General features: G+C 47.0%; 1 long non-coding RNA gene across 1 annotated transcript; it reads left to right on the forward strand.

Moving 5' to 3' along the window:
* Window positions 1-300: 300 nt before the first annotated feature.
* Window positions 301-6,648, forward strand: LOC143828848 (uncharacterized). The gene is made up of 3 exons (XR_013227934.1): window positions 301-820; window positions 5,485-5,547; window positions 5,773-6,648. It is a non-coding gene; the product is annotated as an uncharacterized LOC143828848 (long non-coding RNA).
* Window positions 6,649-18,713: the final 12,065 nt, after the last annotated feature.

An 18,713-nucleotide genomic window follows, 5' to 3' on the forward strand; every position in this document is an offset into this window, starting at 1 on the left:
CCAACTCTGTGCCGGCGGCGGCTGCAGGGAGGGGGAGGGAGAGGGAGGGGGCTTGCGAAGGGAGCCTGGGGCGCCGGGTCGGGGCAAAGGTTGAACTTGCAAACAGGTGGAGGGGAGGGAGGAGGCAGCCACGCGTGCAGCATTGCAAGTTTTGTTTTTTTTAAAGAATGCATTGATTTATTTTGCATGCGGGATGAAGACCCGAATTTTTTTTTGGGGGGGGGAGAAAGGAAGCCAGCGCTGCGCTAGTCTAGGGAAACGGCTCGCAGTTTGTTTGCAAACAAGGAGTGGGGCGAAGGAAGCGGCGGGCCGGGCTCTGCAGGCGAGCGAGCCGCCGGAGGAGCGCGGGGGGTGGGGGGGGGGTGAATATTTTAAGGAAGGATCCTTAAGGTTTGGGCCATGGCTGCGCGGCTATCGGTTTTAGACGGGGCTGGCCTGGCCGCACCTCGGGCCGTCGTCCTGGCGCGCGTACAGAAGTAGTGGACTCGCTAAAACTTTAAAATTAGTGCCTTTAGGATCGCTCTGCGCGCAACACGGACGGGGAAATGAGCTGTAGTGCAGTCGCAGGATTTCTTCCCAAGAGTTTTTTTTTAAGTTGTGTGGATTGCACTACTTTTAAACGGGCGATCCTGAGTACGCTAGAGGGCGAGGAAACGCTATTTCTCTTAGTGAAAAGGATTCGCAGCAGGACTAGAGAGAGGGGAATTGACCTCCGTCAGCTGGAAGTCGGCTCCGATTCTGTGATTCTCCAGGTCCCGCCTGGAGGTTGGCAGTTTTGCAAGAATCAGCGCGCCACCAGCCGGCGGAGGTTTAATCGGTAGTAAGTATCTCAACCCGATGACGGCCAGAGCAATAAATTTTCCGAGCCAAGCTCCGCAGAATCGCGACGTTTGAGCCCGCACTCCTTTGGACAGCGTGCGTGTTTACTCGGGAGTAAGCCCCCCCCCCCAGTCCTGCAGAGTGACGAGCCGCAGCCGTAATGGGATTGTGGTTCCCCAAACCAAATCGACCCTACAGGTTTTATTCGGAAATAAACTCCATGGATTAAAGTGAGATTTGCTTTGAACATAGATCGGGAACCGGATTCGAGCGGGCGTTTTTGCAGCACTCCGGTGCCCTGCAAAGCGGTCCGATGCGGATTTCTGTGCGTTGCATTACGGTTGCCAACTCCACGCGATTTAGGGCGGGGCTGGGAAGGTCCTCAGCAGGGTACAGCGCCCGTAAAGGCCATCCTCCAAAACTTTCGCTTTCTCCAGGTGAGAGGCGAGCTCTAATTCCGGGAGATCTCTGGTGCCACCTGGAGGTTGGCAGCCTCGGAACCCTCTCAAGTTAACGCAAAGTAATCTTTACACGCCTATTTCCGCCCCTCCCCCTCCCTCCCCAGCAGGAAGTCGCCCAGAGAGTTTCTTTTAACACTTTGCAGGCGCTTTGCATTACAGCCAATAAGCGTGCCATCCTCCCGGTAGGAACTGGAGATCGCCCGCAATTACTGTTCATTTCCAGACTGGAGCTCAGTTCCCAGCTCAGAAAGGCTGCTTTGGAGGGATGACTGCGTGGCATTGTTCCTCGCCTCCCCAGACCCCATCCCCAAATCTCCAGCCTGGATCTGGCAACCCGTCCGATCTCTCCCCTAGTGATGACTGGGGAGCGCAGTTTGCAAGGCGCCGGACTGCAGCCGCTCCTCGGCTAAAGACGCCGAACGCCGCCGCAGCGCCTTCCCAAGCAACCGAGATTTTTGGTGCTTTCGGCTGGCGCGGCCGCAGTCTGCGCCGCGGCATCCCCACGTGCTCCCAGCTGACGCGCGGGCGGGCTCTGGATCTGGGGGAGGGAGGGCCCCTGGGCGCTGGATCTTGGCCCTTGTGGTCTGCTGGTACAGCCATGGAGATCTGCCTTTGAGGAGGATCGGGAGGCGAGGCTTGGGATCGCTTCCGGAACCGCTGCAAAAACAAAAGCAAGAAATCTTTTATCTCCGGCAAAGATGAGCCTTTGGACAGGGGGCTTGTCGGTTGACCTTATTTACATTTATATGGCGCCCTTGCGGCTCAGGGCAATCATAAATAACACCAGCGTGGTGTAAAAGAAATTGAGAGTCCAGTGGCACCTTTAAGACCAAGCAAGTTTTAGCCACGGTATGGGCTTTCATGTGCATCCACGTCCTGTGGTGCTTAGACGGCAGTGGCTTCTAATCTGGAGAGCCGGGCTTCATTCTGAGCACCTTACCCCTTTGGCTGACCTTGGGCTAGTCAGAGTCCTCTGTTCTCTCAGAGCTCCCTCAGTCCCACCTGCCTCACAGGGTGTCTGTGGTGGGAAGAAGGAAAAGCGAGTAATAAAAACCAACTTCTTCAAAATCAACAAAACCTACAGTTTTCAGCACTGGAATGATTAGATTTCAAACAATTAAATTTTGGGTATCCCGGTTTTGTGGCTTGAAGTTTTAGGTGATAAGCCAGTGATTTGGAGGCATGGCCGACAGCTTGAGAAGGTCACATCTGTTGAATTGGTTTGCTGCTTGCCAAGTTTTGAAGATGTCCTAGGGCTGAAGCTGGAAGAAATATAGAGTTCAGGGGACCCCCGGGGGTTATCTATCCCAACCTCCAACACAAGCTGGGAAATTCACAGCCATCCCACAGTGAACCGCCCCCCCCCCCCAATGGCCAGAGGAAGGCAAAAAAGACTTCCATAAATTCTGGGCCAATCCCGCCTGGAGGAAATTTGGTTTAATTGAGGAGGGGAAATAGTGGTGGCCTTTGGAAAAAGCACCATTAAATAAAAAAGGCATACCAGTGAGCCTTTTAAATATTGCAGCCCTATAGTTGCATCATCCTCTGACCTGGATGGCCTAGGCTAGCCCCATCGCATCAGACCTCAGAAGCTGTCCCTGGAGGTTATTTCGGTGGGTATTCCAGGGTTGCTGTGCAGAATCAGGGATTGGAGACTGGAGAATCACCTCTGTTCATCTTTTGGTTTGCCCTGGATGGCCCAGGCTAGCCCCATCTCGCCAGTTCATTGCTGCTAAACAGGATCAGTCCTAGTGAGCAATTGGAGAGAAGATCACCAAGGAATTCCAGGGTCACTATGGAGAGGAAGGCAATGGCAGACCACCACTGTTAGTCTCTTGCCCTGAAAACCCCATGGAGCTGGCTGCAGCTTGAGATCACTATATGTGTGTGCGTGTGTGTGCGTACACATGTACACACACAGAGCTATGTAACTGATACAAACAGAACAAAACCCTACAAAGTTTAGTGATGTCAATATAGTACCAGTATTCTTTCTCTTTCTCTTTCTCTTTCTCTTTCTCTTCCTTCCTTCCTTCCTTCCTTCCTTCCTTCCTTCCTTCCTTCCTTCCTTCCTTCCTTCCTTCCTTCCTTCCTTCCGCCATGTAGCAAATCCTATCCAGGAGGCAGTGGGGGAAGAAGAGCTGCGTTCTTGTACTCTGCTTTTTTCTACCCCATGGAGTCACAAAATGTCTTAGATTCACCTACCTTTACTTTCCCCACAACAGGCACCTTGTAAGATAGATGGGGCTGAGAGAGCTCAGAGAGAACTGTGACTGTCCCAAGGTCACCCAGATGGTTGCATGGGGAAGAGGAATAGGGAATCGAACCCAGTTCTCCAGATTAGAGGCCGCAGCTCTTAACCAATTACACCAAGCTGGCGTTCAGGGGATTGAGATCACAACAATGGCATGATTGAAAGAGTTAACGAAGCCATCGTCCTTCCAGCTGGGTCCTGATCTTCGAGTAACTATTTGCAAACTTTGTGTGTTAAGTGCCTTCAAGTAACTTCTGATTTATGGGGGCCCTGCGGATTACTGTTCCACTGCCAATTGCCATTCTTTTTTAAATTTGTGAACAAATTACAATTATGTACAGTGGTACAAAACCATTTATACATAATTGTTTTTAAAGGGCAATTGTATTACATTCAGGGGCATCTTCCTTATGGGCAAATACAGCATCTCTCCACTGATGCTCATCTGGGAATGTATTTATAGTTTTTTACAAGCCAGGCAAAGACTTTTTAAAGAAAAAAGGCTTTTAATGAGTTCCTTCTTAATGCTTTTATCTGAGTTTCGCCGTTGAATTCCCCCTTGTTTGCTCTGAGTTCGTTTTATAGGAGCGAAATGTTCTGGTGTATATATGTTTTGGATACTGTTTAAAGATGTTATTGCAAATTTCGTTGGGAACTTTTGGACAGATATCGGTAGTTAAGTGTTTCTCTCCTGTTTTGTTATGTTAAATGATTCAGGGGGGCTTTCAAGAATGCTTGGAAAACATGCATGATCACAAAGCGATATCTGCATAAATAATAAGTAAATTGTAGTCAAAGCAACAAGCAGCTTAAAAAGGATAGGACAAACCGTGAAACATCCAGTGTTCCCTGTTTGGGGGCCAAAACCTACAGTAGGACTCACAGTAATGGTTTTAAACTATGTGTAGAATGGTACTCGCTAGATATGGGGGGGGGATTCACAGCCAGGGTAGTTCAGCAGTGGAATGGGTTGTATAAGGAGGTGGGGCGCTCCCCCTCACTGGCAGTCATCAAGCAGTGGCTGGACAGATCCTTCTCCTGGATGTTTGAGGCTGATCCTGCACTAAGCAGGGGGTGGACCTGATGGTCTGGATGGCCCCTTCCCACTCTAGGATTCCAGGAGTCTAGTTCAGCAGTGGAAGGGGCTGCCTAAGGAGGTGAGGAGCTCCCCCTCACTGGCGGTCTTCAAGCAGCAGTTGGACATATAATTATCCTGGATGCTTGAGGCTGATCCTGCATTGAGCAGGGGGCTGGACTAGATGGCCTAGATATCCCTTTCCAGCTCTATGGTTCCAGGGGCACAAATAGAATTGATCCAGTGGAGGGAGGGTGGCACTTTCCCCACACAATCCTTTGCTCCCAGTGAAAGGCCCTTGTCCTGGAGTCTTTAACGCAGAACTTCTCCAAGACTAGTATAATGCCCACGAGATTTCCTAGAGGGGCATCTGAGAGTCCGTGGCTGGTAGAAGGGAGAAAATATTAGGCCTCTGCTTGTTAGTAGGGCCCAGCCTCCCTCAGAGGAGAGAGAGCAGCAAGAGAAGCCATTTTGAGCCCTGGTCATTTCTCTCCTCCACACATCTGTGTTGAGAATGCCAGTATTCAAGCCCCACCAGAATTTTGCCTGGACTAAGAGTATCACACTGGGACCAAGTTCATATGAAGATAGGTTGAGGGACTTGGGTATGTTCAGCCTGGAGAAAAGGAGGTTGAGAGGGGACATGATAGCCCTCTTTAAGTATTTGAAAGGTTGTCACTTGGAGGAGGGCAGGATGCTGTTCCCATTGGCTGCAGAGGAGAGGACATGCAGTAATGGGTTTAAACTTCAAGTACAATGATATAGGCTAGATATCAGGAAAAAAATTCACAGTCAGAGTATTTTAGCAGTGGAATACACGTCCCCAATCCTCATTCTTATTTATTCACTTCTACCCCCACCTTTCTCCCCAACAGGACCCCAAAGGGGCTTGCGTAATTCTTCTCCTGTCCATTCTGTCCTCACAGCATCCCTGTGAGGTAAGTTAAGCTGAGAGCGGGTGACAGTCTCAAGGTCACCTAGCATAGCAGGGGAGGGATCTGAAACGGGTTCTCCCAGATCCTAATCCTGGCCCTGTAACCACTACGCCATATCCATACTGGACGTTGAAAGGCCAGCCTCTCAGTGGGAAGCTCTGGGGACCTGGCCTTGTGTTTGTTTACTCTTCACGGCACAACTTGGATTAAGCTGCCAACATTTTGCAGGTTTCAGAGCTGGGAGCTGTTAGACCAGGATGCTGGGAGTTCATTTCAGCTCTTTATTGTGAACCCCGGCAGATGGTACGAAGAGACAGAAGCTGAACCGAAGATACTCACAACCGAGCCCAACTTATATACACAAGATCTGTGTGTGAACCTCTGTAGTGACTTTCAGCCTAAACTTAAAGCATAACTAAAAGGAGGTACCTAACTGAGGAGGTGTAAATGTAACTAACGAAGAATTTATTCTACTAACTAATGAAGACTCCATTTTATCATTTTTGGTATTAACAATGTACACTTATATAACTTAATAATCTTAACAACCCATATATATATATATATTTGTTTCTTTTCTTTCCGTACAACTAAGTAGTCTTGTATTTTTTCCTTTTTTCTTTTCCCTAGTGGAAATGTGGAGGGATTTAAGACCACGTTAAGTATAAATTGTTTATGATTGTTAAAATTGTTAAAAACTATGTAAACAAATGTTGAAATGATGGTAACAAAGTAGACTTCTCTTTTTAAATGTGGTGCAAACGTGAAGAAGTCTATAAGCTTTGGGTAAAAGTCCATAATATTGTAGCCAGTCTTATAATCTTAAATGAAGAGAAGGGGGTTTTCAAGAACAATGGGGCCCTTATCTGATTTACCTAAGAAAATAAGTTAAAAGGGGATTGAAACGGGGCATCAAGTGTATTAAACGAAGAGTATAATCTTTTTTTTCCTGTAGCAATAATGTAGACTACTTGCATTGTATTATCTTTAAATATTATAAAAGAGGATTGAAACAGGGAACTAAATGTATTAAATGAAGAGCGTAACCTTTTGTCTTTTTTTTGTACTAACAATGTAGATTGCCTGTATTTCACTATCTTTAATCCTGGAAAATAAAATAAAAATTTTATTAAAAAAAAAAAAGATCTGTGTGTGAACGAGACCTTGGGGTACTTGTGGATTGTAAACTAAACATAGCAGGCCGTGTGATGCAGCGGTAAAAAAGGCAAATGCCATTTTGGGCTGTATCAACAGGGGCATCACATCAAAATCACAAGATGTCATAGTCCCATTGTATACAGCACTGGTCAGACCACACCTGGAGTACTGTGTGCAGTTGTGGAGGCCTCACTTCAAGAAGGACGTAGATAAAATTGAAAGGGTACAGAGGAGAGCGACGAAGATGATCTGGGGCCAAGGGACCAAGCCCTATGAAGATAGGCTGAGGGACTTGGGAATGTTCAGCCTGGAGAAAAGGAGGTTGAGAGGAGACATGATAGCCCTCTTTAAGTATTTGAAAGGTTGTCACTTGGAGGAGGGCAGGATGCCGTTTCTGTTGGCTGCAGAGGAGAGGACGCGCAGTAATGGGTTTAAACTACAAGTACAACAATATAGGCTAGATATCAGGGGGAAAAAATTCACAGAGTATTTCAGCAGTGGAATAGGCTGCCTAAGGAGGTGGTGAGCTCCCCCTCACTGGCAGTCTTCAAGCAAAGGTTGGATGCACACTTTTCTTGGATGCTTTAGGATGCTTTGGGCTGATCCTGCGTTGAGCAGGGGGTTGGACTAGATGGCCTGTATGGCCCCTTCCAACTCTGTGATTCTATGTTTCTAAACTGACTGGGTCCAGCAGATGGGATCCAGCCCTGCAATCACATTGCAGGCTTCAGATCCTGCCTCGAGCTTGGCCCTCGGCAAGACTACAGACAAAAGGAACAATTGAGTGAATAGATAACTGAATGCACATAACAAAAGGTAATGAATGAATAAGTGAATAAGGAACATCTGTTTCTCCAAGATGCAGAGAGGAGAAAAGGGGCGGGTAGGGGGAACCCTCTCTTAGATTATGACCAGTTTGAGCTGAAAAATTCCCAAAGGGGCAAATTCAGGTTGGGTAGCCGCGTGAGTCTGTAACAGGAGAAAAGAGAGTCCAATAGCATCTTAAAGACTGACTAAATTTGTGGCATATTCAAATGAGGGTCTGAAGTAGCACAATAAAATCAGAGTCCAGCAGCACCTTTAAGACCAACAAAGATTTATTCAAGGCGTGAGCTTTCGAGTGCAAGAACTCTTCCTCAGACTAAGAACTGACCATCATAACAGTGGGAATATATAAGCAAAAGTTAACCCTGTTGCGTTCACGCCTTGAGTACATCTTTGTTGGTCTGAAAGGTGCTACTGGACGCTGGCCGGAGGAGGGGCCCCATTTCAAGTTTCAGTCCGTGTGCAGGTATTGTATTCCTGTTAGCTAATAATCTCGGCTCATTTCACAAGCAGCTATTAATTAAAAAAAATTTTTTGCATTGCCAACACAAACCTCCCCTCCCCTAAAAAAAACAAACAAAAAAAAATCTGCGGTAGGACAGACAAAATTTCCTGATCTATGATTACATGCCCATGACCTAGACTTGATTAATTTGCCCGTGATTTATGTACGGCTGTAGTATAAAAAGTAATGTAACTACACCGTGCCTTGCCGTTTTGAAATGCTTGCGCCTATTTTGCAGCTGTGAAATCACTCTTTTTTTCCTTTTCTGCTCCTGATGTTGGTTATCGGTCCGTCTAGCGCCAGGCCATGATCCTGGATCCTTAAAAGTTGGTTTCAGCCTTCAAGGTGCTCCTGGACTCTGGCTCTTTCCTACTGCCACAAACAGACTAACCTGGACCTAGTCTGCACACAATAGATAATGCACTTTCAATGCACTTTAGAAGTAGATTTTCCTGTTCCGCACAGGAACATCCAGCTGCCGAAGCACATTGAAAGTGCATTATCCTGTGTGTGCCAAATGGGCCCTGGGCTAACCTACTCCACAGGTTGTCAGTTGTAGGAAGGGTAGGCCATTTTAAGCCACTCTGAGACTCCTGGTAGTAACCAGGATCAAGCTAATTCATGCTATAGCATTTCCCATTATTATGAAAGGGGGAAATTGGGCGTTGAGGGAAGCCGAAAGGAAGGCAGCGGATTAGTTTGAAATGTGTTGGAAGGAGAGCTTCGTAGATACCATGGGACACCAAAAAAGACAATGAAGATCAAATCAAGCCTCAGCTCTCCCTGGAAGCTAAAACGACTGGACCGAGGCTATCGTACCTTGGTCACATGATGAGAAGAGAAGGGCCACTGGAAAAGACAACAATGCCAGGGGGAATCCAAAAAGGAAGACTCAATAAGAGGTGGATGGACTCAGTCAAGAAAGGTGTGGCCCTGAGCAAGGGTGTTAACAACAGGATGTTTTGGATGACATTCATTTGTTGCCGTAAGTGGGAATCCATGCCTTACAAGGAGAGGTTGTGTAGCTTGAAGAAGTGGAGGGCAAAGGGTGATAGGACAGCTTTAATTAACTATGTAAAAGGTTGAAAATGTTGAAGAAGGGGCTAACTTGTTTACTGCAGCTTGTGAAACAAGGACTAGGAGCAATGGGTCTAAATGATGAGAAAGGTTCCACTTAAATATTAGAAAGCGTTTTCTGATGGTACGGGCTGTTCATGGATAGAATCATAGAATAGAATCATAGAGTTGGAAGGGGCCATGCAGGCCATCTAGTCCAACCCCCTGCCCAAAGGATGGAATATGCTACTTCGGAGCATGGTGGGGCCTTGTTTGTTCGGAGTTTTTAGAAGGAGATTGGATGAGCCCCTGTCAGGAGTGATTCTTAAGTCTCCAAGAAGAGGTTGGATTGGATGGCCTTTTGTGGTCCTTCCAGCTCTGTGTGATTCTGATATTTACTTGTTAGCTCCAATTAACTGGGCATCTGTATTTGAAGATGGAGAGATATCCACATCCAATTTCTCACCAAAAGTCTCTGACATAGAAAGAAGGGAGAGGGAGGGAGATGTGCATACCCATGGTCATGGCTGAATGTTCGCTTGCTGCTATCTATGAGCGCAACCCCTGGCTCTCACCTATCAAACAAGGATTTGATTGGTGGCCAGCTGAGGTTGCCAAGCCACTGTCCATGGCAGCCCCATCGTTGAATGCATTGCAATGGAAGTTCTTGACATCATGTGGCAGAAAGGCAGTGTGCAATTGAGCTAAGTAATAAAAAGCGACATGAGGAAAACATCCTGTTGAAAGATGAGTGCTGAAGCCGGTGTTGCTAAATATAAAACTTGCACAATGCATTGTGTTAACAATTCCCGGGAGGCTTAAAAAACAATCGTGCTGGAATGGGCAACAGTATGATGTATACAAAGGAGTTCAGCTGTCTTAGTAAACTGTTCATTGACGTCTTTTGTGCAGGCACACATTCCCTCCCACCTGCCCCACTCAAGCCCTCTGGTGTCTCAATATTCCAGCATTCGTGGCAGTGGTAGGAACTGAGGAGAGTGAGTGCTCCATTCCACGGACATGTGAACCGACTGGTGGGAAAACGCATGCATGTGCAGTCGGTGGCCATCTGTGGAGCTTTTAGCTCAAAAAAAGTTCTCGATGTCAGGCCTGCATGTGCACAGTCTCAATGTGTTTCTGCACTCAAGGCGTCAATGAACAACAGTTACAGGTAAGCAACTCTGTTGTTGTTGTTTTGGGCATTCTAGAGTAATGGGATCATTTGAGAGTTACATGCATCAAGTTCAAGGAAGTCTGCTTGACCTCAACCAGGGCCAGAGCCTTCTCTGTCCTGGCCCCCACCTGGTGGAACAAGCTCCCAGAGAAGATCAGAGCCCTAACACAACTAAAACAGTTCCACAAGGCCTACAAAAGGGAGGGCTTCCACCAGGCATTTGGTTGAGGTCGACCAAAATTTATCTACTATTTTGTTGCAGATATGAATGTGGTGTTCCTTGCCACCTTGGATTTCTTTAAAGAAGATGCCACTTTTGGTTAAAGGGGATTTGGTTTTCTTGATCTGAGTTTATATCAGCAGGCATAGTTGTGAGCTTATTGGGATCACTCCTTGGGATTGGACTATCCATCGTGAGCTCTTCTGGAGGTTTTTTGTCTGGTGCCCCTCTGTAAAACGAAGAAGAAGAGTTGGTTCTTATATGCTGCTGTTCTTTGCCCGGAGGAATCTCAAAGCAGCTTACATTCCCTTTCCTCTCCCCACAACCGTGTGAGGTGGGTGAGGCTGAGAGAGCCCTGATATTACTGAAGAAGAAGAAGAGTTGGTACTTATATGCTACTTTTCTCTACCCGAAGGAGTCGTAAAGTGGCTTACATTTGCCTTCCCTTTCCTCTCCCCACAACAGACACCCTGTGAGGTGGGTGAGGCTGAGGGAGCCCTGATATCACTGCTCAGTCAGAACAGCTTTATCAGTGCCATGGCGAGCACAAGTTTACACAGCTGGCTGCATGTGGGGGAGTGCAGAATCAAACCTGGCTCTCCTGATTAGAAATCTGCACTCCTAACCACTACACCAAGCTGGCTCAGTAGAATGCATTAAGGTCCAATTAGAATTACAGAATCATAGAGTTGGAAGGGGCCACACAGGCCATCTAGTCCAACCCCCTGCTCAACGCAGGATCAGCCCTAAGCATCCCAAAGCATCCAAGAAATGTGTGTATCCAACCTTTGCTTGAGGACTGCCAGTGAGGGGGAGCTCACCACCTCCTTAGGCAGCCTATTCCACTGCTGAACTACTCTGACTGTGAAACATTTCTTCCTGATATCTCTTGGAAGGAGGGGGGATGACAACAAAATGGAGGGAGTAAATGACTCGCAGCCATTTAAACCTAAGCTCAGCTGTTAGGCTTAAATGCTCCAACAGCTGAACCAAACCTGATGCAAATTCGGTAAATTGCTCAGGGGCTATGAAATGGGCCATGTTTGTGCAGAATTTTGGCTCATGGACTGGTTTGTGACCCTCCCTAGTTTTCTGCATTCCAACCATTCATAGATTACGACAATGAGTTTTTGTTATTCTCTAAGATCTGAGATCTAGATACGACGCATCAACTTCTGTTGAATGGCAATATTTATACCTGCAGCATCTAGCCCTGTGGCAAGACTCATTTCAGAGTCCCCTAAGCTCCTGCAAACGCTAGTTGAGCCGAGGCAGAAAATGAAACCTATACTATTTGTCTATAAATATTTTATCTTGATTAATAAATGTGATTTGCAGAAATAAATGTAATAAAGAGCAAAATTACCCTGTTTTGTCAAAGCAGTGGAATATGGCCTTAAAGATTATACCAGCTGTCTTCATGGAACCTAAATTGCAACTCATTCAGCAACAAATCACGTTTAGAATATCCTGGATGCCACAGTGACTCTTTGACAAAACCTTTGAGGTTGTAACTCAAAGCCTGCATCCCTTGGTCTAGCCAGCTTGTTATACTAGTTAACAGTGGCGACTTCTAATCTGGAGAGCCAGGTGTGATTCCCCGCTCCTCCACATGCAGCCAACTGGGTGACCTTGGGCTAGTCACAGTCCTGTTATTCTCACAGTAGTGCTGTCAGAACTCTCTCAGCCCTACCTATCTCACAGGGTGCCTGTTGTGGGGAGACGAAGGGAAGGCAATTGTAAGCCGCTTTGAGACTCCTTCAGACTGTGAAAAACAGGGCGTAGAAAACAAGAATTCTTAAGCATATGCTTTGGGCTTGTCTAGTCATTCTGCTTTTCTATCAATTTAATATCGGAATGTCAATTCATTTTGGAGGGTGCTTATTTCCATGTAAACAATCTGCCTGTCTCTTAGAGGTTAACCAGTAGTCAAGGAAAACAGATGCCCCATGCCCTGCAGCTAAGAAACTTGTACTACAATGCTGGACAGATACACCAATCCTCTGCAAGTCAATGGATTGAGGATCTTGAGTTTATGGTCCCTAAACAGCAATTGCTTATGGGCTAAATTTTAGGTAATTGGAAAGCATTTAAGTGTAGATGGTTATATTTCTGTCTCTACTTATTATTTTTCTAAGCTCTATTTAGTTGCTGGGTTTTAAGTCCCCCACCTCCCCCAATTCTATGGTCTGCAGTAGAAGAGCTAGATTCAAGTCTGGTAGGGCCTTACAAACTAGCAAAAGTTCAAGAGCATGAGCTTTTGACAGTCCGAAAGGAAGCTTTAACTATTTAAATTATGTCCCGGAAATCCTATGGTTTTGAAAGTGCTACTGGATTTGAAACTAGCACCAGATGTTGCATTAAAACTCCCCCAACCCACCCCATGCTAATTTTCTTCTTTTTAAAATGCCCTTGCAGTTCCGCACATGTTTGTTTCTAAATGAGTGGTAGGAGGAGACAAATCGAGATGGAAAACAGCAGCATGGTAAAGGGCATTTAACCCCTTCTCAGACTCTGGGCCATTTTCCTGCTCTCTGGGACCAAACCACCCCAAGCTGCTCTTTGCCTGCTAATTCAAAACACACAGGGGTTCCATACAGATGCTGTGTGCCCCTCCTCAGCTTCCACAAAACCTTGGGAGTAAAGCCCTCCATTGCCTTTGGTTGCCCAAATGGCTGCTGATTTGATTCCCAAACTACTGAAGACTTTTGTCAGGGTCCTAGGGCAGTCTTTCTCAACTGGGCCAGTCCCGGTTCTCTCAGAGGTCTCAGCCCCACCTGCTTCATGTGTCTGTTGTGAGGAGAGAAAGGAAACGGTGTCTGAGAGCCAGCTTGGTGTAGTGGTTACAAGTGCTGGACTCTAATCTGGTGTGTTTAATTATGCACTCCTCTACATGCAAACAACAGGCTGACCTTGGGCTAGTCGCAGTCCTGTTAGAGCTGTTCTCACAGAGCAGTCTTGTCAGAGCTCTCTCTGCCCCACCTCCCTCACAGGGTGTCTGTTGTGGGGAGAAGAAGGAAAGGCAATCATAAGCCGCTTTGAGACTCCTGAAGGTAAAGAAAAGTGGTTTATAAAAACACCACCTCTTCTTTCACATGAAGTCTGCTGGGTGACCTTGAGCCAGTCCAGGTTCTCTCCGGACTCTGCCCCAGCCACCAGTTGTGGGGAGATTGTGAGCCGCTTTGCAACTCCTTTGGGGTGAGAAAAGAGGGATATAAAAATCTGTTCTTCAAGGCAAACAAATCCTGATTCCTTGTCTAGTATGTTCCACCTGTAGAGGACAACCCAGATAACATCGATACTTCTGTCCACAGGGCTGTACTTGTTAAAAACTCCTCCGTCCGGGTCCCACCTGTTAAGAAATAGCCCCTGGCCCTCCTCCGACGGTTTCTTTCATGCTAGCTTGCCACTGGGTGTTGTTATTACTTTCTGACTTCCTGTCCTGGGGCTGAAAATGAGACCTTTGAGGGTTTATTATTATTTTGGTGTTTGGTTTTCAAAGATTAAAAAACACACGAGCCCCTGAAGGAAGTAAACCGTAGTTGGAAGGGCAGGTGTCAGCCTCGTCAAGGTCAAAAAAGAAAGCCATCGAGGGAACCAGTTTGGATGATGCCCTCTAGTCTTCCTTCAACACACAATAGCCCTGTCAACCTCAGTATTGTCTATTCCCGGGGTAGTCAAACTGCGGCCCTCCAGATGTCCATGGACTACAATTCCCACGAGCCCCTGCCATTCTCAACCTTATTTTGGCCACAGCCCTTTTAGGAGCTTTACTCAGTTTTCAGGGCCCTCTATAGCAAGTGCGTCCTCTGCTGCCCACAGGAACTGTTCCCTGCCCTCCTACAAGTGACCCCCTTTCAAATTCTTCAAGAGAGCTATCCCGTCCCTTCTCCAGACTGAACATTCCCAAGTCCCTCAGCCTTTCTTGGTAGATCTTGGTCTCCAGCCTCGGATCATCCTCGTCGCTCTCCTCTGCACCCCCTCCATTTTGTCCATGTGCTTTTTGAGTGGCGGTGGGCTGTGGTTACATGGGCCATGGTTACACTTTACTCTGCTCTGGTTCGGCCTCACTTGGAGTCCTGTGTTCAGTTTTGAGCACCCCAGTTGAACAGGGATGTAGACAAATGGGAGTGTGTCCAGAGGGCAACAAAGATGGTGAGGGGTTTGGAGACCAAGACATATAAAGTAAGGCTTGGTTTGTTTAGCCTGGAGAGGAGACGACTCAGAGGGGATCTGATAATCATCTTCAAGTATTTAAAAGACTGCCATACAGAGGATGGAGCAGAGTTATTCTCTCTTGCCCCAGAGGGACAGACCAGAACGAATGGAATGAAATTAATTCAAAAGAAATTCCGTCTCAACATCCGGAAGAAGCTCCTGACAGTTAGAGCAGTTTCTCAGTGGAACAGGCTTCCTCGGGAGGTGGTGGGTTCTCCATCTTTGGAGATTTTTAAACAGAGGCTGGATAGCCATCTGACTGAGAGGCTGATTCTGTGAAGGTTCAAGGGGGTGGCAGGTTACAGTGGATGAGCGATAGGGTTGTGAGTGTCCTGCATAGTGCAGGGGGTTGGACTAGATGACCCAGGAGGTCCCTTCCAACTCTAGGATTCTATTATTCTCTATGATTCTATGGTCTCCCTGTCCTCCTCAAACAACGCACAAACAAAGCCAGTTGTCTCATTCCAGTGCCTCAGTCCAGGAGACCGAGCTAAAAAATGTTCAAGTGCCTCACGAGCAAGGACTCAAATATTTCAGAGGACTCGGGATGCCAGACTCCAGGAGGTAGCTGAAGACCTCCGACTGTCAAAACTGATTTCCAGGCAACCCCCTGGAGAACATGGCTGCTTTGGAAAGGTAGAGGCTGTGGTCTTATACCCCGCTTGAAGACCCTCCCTCCCAAACACTCCCTCTTCAGGCTCCAGCCCCCAAAACTCCGGTTGTCTTCCAACCTGGAGCTGTCAGCCAAACAAAGCAACTGTGTTGTGAGCTCTGAAACCCAGAGTGGAAGAAAAGGGACTCTAACCCAAAAACTCTACTAGCTGGGGGGGTGGGATTTCTCACGTGACACCACCAACCACCCATTTCTGCATTAAGAGGTATTCCTTGTTTTAGCCTCGTTTTGGATTTCCTTTGGACTTTGTGAGTCGCCTGTAGCCTTTCCGCAGCTGGGCTTTCCTCACGCTGTTTCCCAGGCTGAAATTTGCAATGTGCTTTCTGCAGTGAGTCCAACGGAGGCAGCCTCCCAGCATGCTTTGCTCCCTTCCCCTTTTCCAAAAATGTGTTTTTTTTGCAAAATGGTCCCCGCTTGCCCCTTTGTTTTCGTTGTTCCCCTTAATCCCACCATTTTGTGCCCTCAATCACCTCCCCCCTTCCCCACAAAGTAATTAAAACAACAACAACGGGGTTATAACATTATTACATTGCTCTGCAAGACTGCTTTTGGAAAAAAATCTTAGAAAGAGCGTTGTAATGTGATCGCTTTTTTTTTTTAAAAGGCAGATTTTTCAGAATGGAGAGGGGGAGGAGGGACGTTGAGGAGGAAAAGGGGTGGTCCCAAATGATTCAAAATGGTGGGTATGGGGGAAAACCTGATCGCACGCATTTCCGCATTGGGCCCCGTTAGACCCCGTTAGGAAAGATAAAATCTGGTTTTCTGGGGATTTCTTTGCTGTGGGGTAAGCAAGAGGGCAATTTGACACTGTGCTTGAAAAAGCAAATTTTTCGGAAACGGACAAAACAGAAATGGACAAAGAAGTCGACTCTTTAAAAATGAAAATCCAAACGATATCACTAGTGTGGAAACAGTCTTATGCAGATGAAAATCAATGACGAGAGAAATACGGAGAAAACCACATTGAAAAGTCTTGATTCAGAAGAGGAATAGTAATGACCAAGCAACCACCGGAGAAGAAGAAGAGTTGGTTCTTATATGCCACTTTTCTCTACCCAAAGGAGCCTCAAAGCGGCTCACAATCGTCTTTCCTTTCCTCTCCCCACAACAGACAGCCTGTGAGGGAGGTGAGGCTGAGAGAGCCCTGATATTACTGAAGAAGAAGAAGAGTTGGTTCTTATATGCCACTTTTCTCTCCCCGAAGGAGTCTCAAAGCGGCTTACATTTGCCTTCCCTTTCCTCTCCCCACAACAGACACCCTGTGGGGTGGGTGAGGCTGAGAACGCCCTGATATTCCTGCTCAGTCAGAACAGCTTTATCAGTGCTGTGGCGAGCCCAAGGTCACCCCGCTTGCTGCATGTGGAGGAGGAGTGGGGAATCAAATCCGGCTCACCAGATTAGAACTCCGCACTCCTAACCACTACACCAAGCTAGCTCTGAGCCAGAGTAGTGTGGTAAAGCTGCTGCTAGCAAATGTGCACAGAGATCGAAACTGCCACGCCTCTTGCCCCACTTTTATGCAAGCTATTTAGGGTTGCCAACCTCCAGGTGTGACCTGGGGATCTCCCAGAATCACTACAGAGATCAGCTCCTCTAAGCAGGGGTGACCAAACTGGCTCTCCAGGTGTCCGTGAATTTCCAAGTCCTTAACCTTTGTTCCCCAGCGTGGTTCACCTCCAGCTCTCCTTTGACCCTGGCGTTTTTTGTCAGCAGAATTTCAGTATGCAGAAAGAGCAGCTTAAAAGAACAAGAAAGTTTTTATTTACGAAGAGAAACAACAATGTATAGAAAGAGGAAGAAACCAAACTCACTGTCAGCTGTTGCCTGCAATAATTCTGTTGCTCAGCTGCTACAACAAGGCCAGGAGGAAGTGTGTTCAAACAAGCAGGAAGTCCCCTGTTGAGCCAATCAGGACCCTGGAGGAGATAATTTGAAAATCATCAGGAGGTTCCTATCCGAAGGATGCTAAATATACATCTCCTCCGGTGCCCCCTGCAGGATACCCTTTATTATGCACACTGCACATCTTCAGAACCAGACAAGAAAAGAACCATAGCCGTCTTAAGAAAAAGATAAAAGGAGTTCTGCTGGATCAGACCAGTGGTCCATCTAATTCAGTATCTCTTCCATCTCTATGTCCAGATCACCAGAGTCTTCCCATTCTGGAGGTGTCATCCCTAATTATCAGTGCCTTCCAGGATCTAGTTACCAGGGTGGAGAAGACCTTCCCCTAATGTTGTCTCCTAGCACCAAAAGTTCCTTTTACTCACTATGGCTAGTGGGCTTTGATGACTATCAACTCCATGACCTGCTGCTCACTGTTCTGGCCAGAGAAGTCATAACTCTGTCTCCTTCTCTTCCTGTCCCATGACTCTGCTTCAAGGTGACCTTGAGTTCAAAGGTTTGCAGCTCAGTGGCCCCCATGTGATCTCCTAGGAGGGTGGGTCCTGTTTTGAGAGAGGTGGATGGCCAGTCTTCTGTTACCAATAGCCAGGTGAGGTCTAGGGATCTCCCAGAGTTACAGCTCTTCTCCAACCAACAGAGAACAGTTTCCCCCGAGGGGGATAGCTGTTTGCAGGGTCATCCCTATGACACATCATACCCCTCTGAAGGCCTCCTCCTCTCCAAGCCCTGCCCTTTGTCCAAATTTCCAGGATTTTCCCACTCTGCAACTGGCATCCCCAATTACCACTGCTTTCCAGAATCTATTTCAGGGATCCTTAATATGGTCACCATGATATCCACCAACACCTTTCCAGAGGCCTGCCCAGTCCTTTTTGGGTGGGGCTAGGTGGTTTTTCCCCCCACCACATGGTTTCTGATTGGCTGTGTAGTGCTGCTGCTTGAACATCTGGAGAGCTACCGTTAAGACTTGTATCTTCTCGTGCTCTGACATCTTGTGGCTGGCTTCTCTGCCTGCAGCAGCCATTTTGTGACTGGCTCCGCCTACCATGGCAGCCATTTTATGGTTGTGCCCACCACCCTGTGTCAGAATTCCAGTGGTGTCCTGAGGCTCAAAAGGTTTGGGGACTAGCAGTCTTAGCTAGCATTAGCATGGCAGAGGTAAAAACAACTGCCCACCGAATCAACTGCATCGGAGGCCAGAGAGATCTTCTTGTTGTACCGCCATCTTGTTCTATCGTATTTCATTGTTTGTGTCTTATTTTATTGGGGCAAGATTTGGGGATTTTATTGTTATCAGATTTTTATGTAACTATGTTTTTTTTGTATATGTTGTAAACCGCTGGGAGCCGCGGTCTAGAAATCAAATTATAAATAAAGATAAATAAATAAAACTTTGACAAACGAAGGGCCAGGGTCGATCAGGAGAAGCCATTTG

The sequence above is a fragment of the Paroedura picta genome, chromosome 2 (assembly GCF_049243985.1).
Source record: "Paroedura picta isolate Pp20150507F chromosome 2, Ppicta_v3.0, whole genome shotgun sequence".
NCBI classification, from domain to species: domain Eukaryota; kingdom Metazoa; phylum Chordata; class Lepidosauria; order Squamata; family Gekkonidae; genus Paroedura; species Paroedura picta.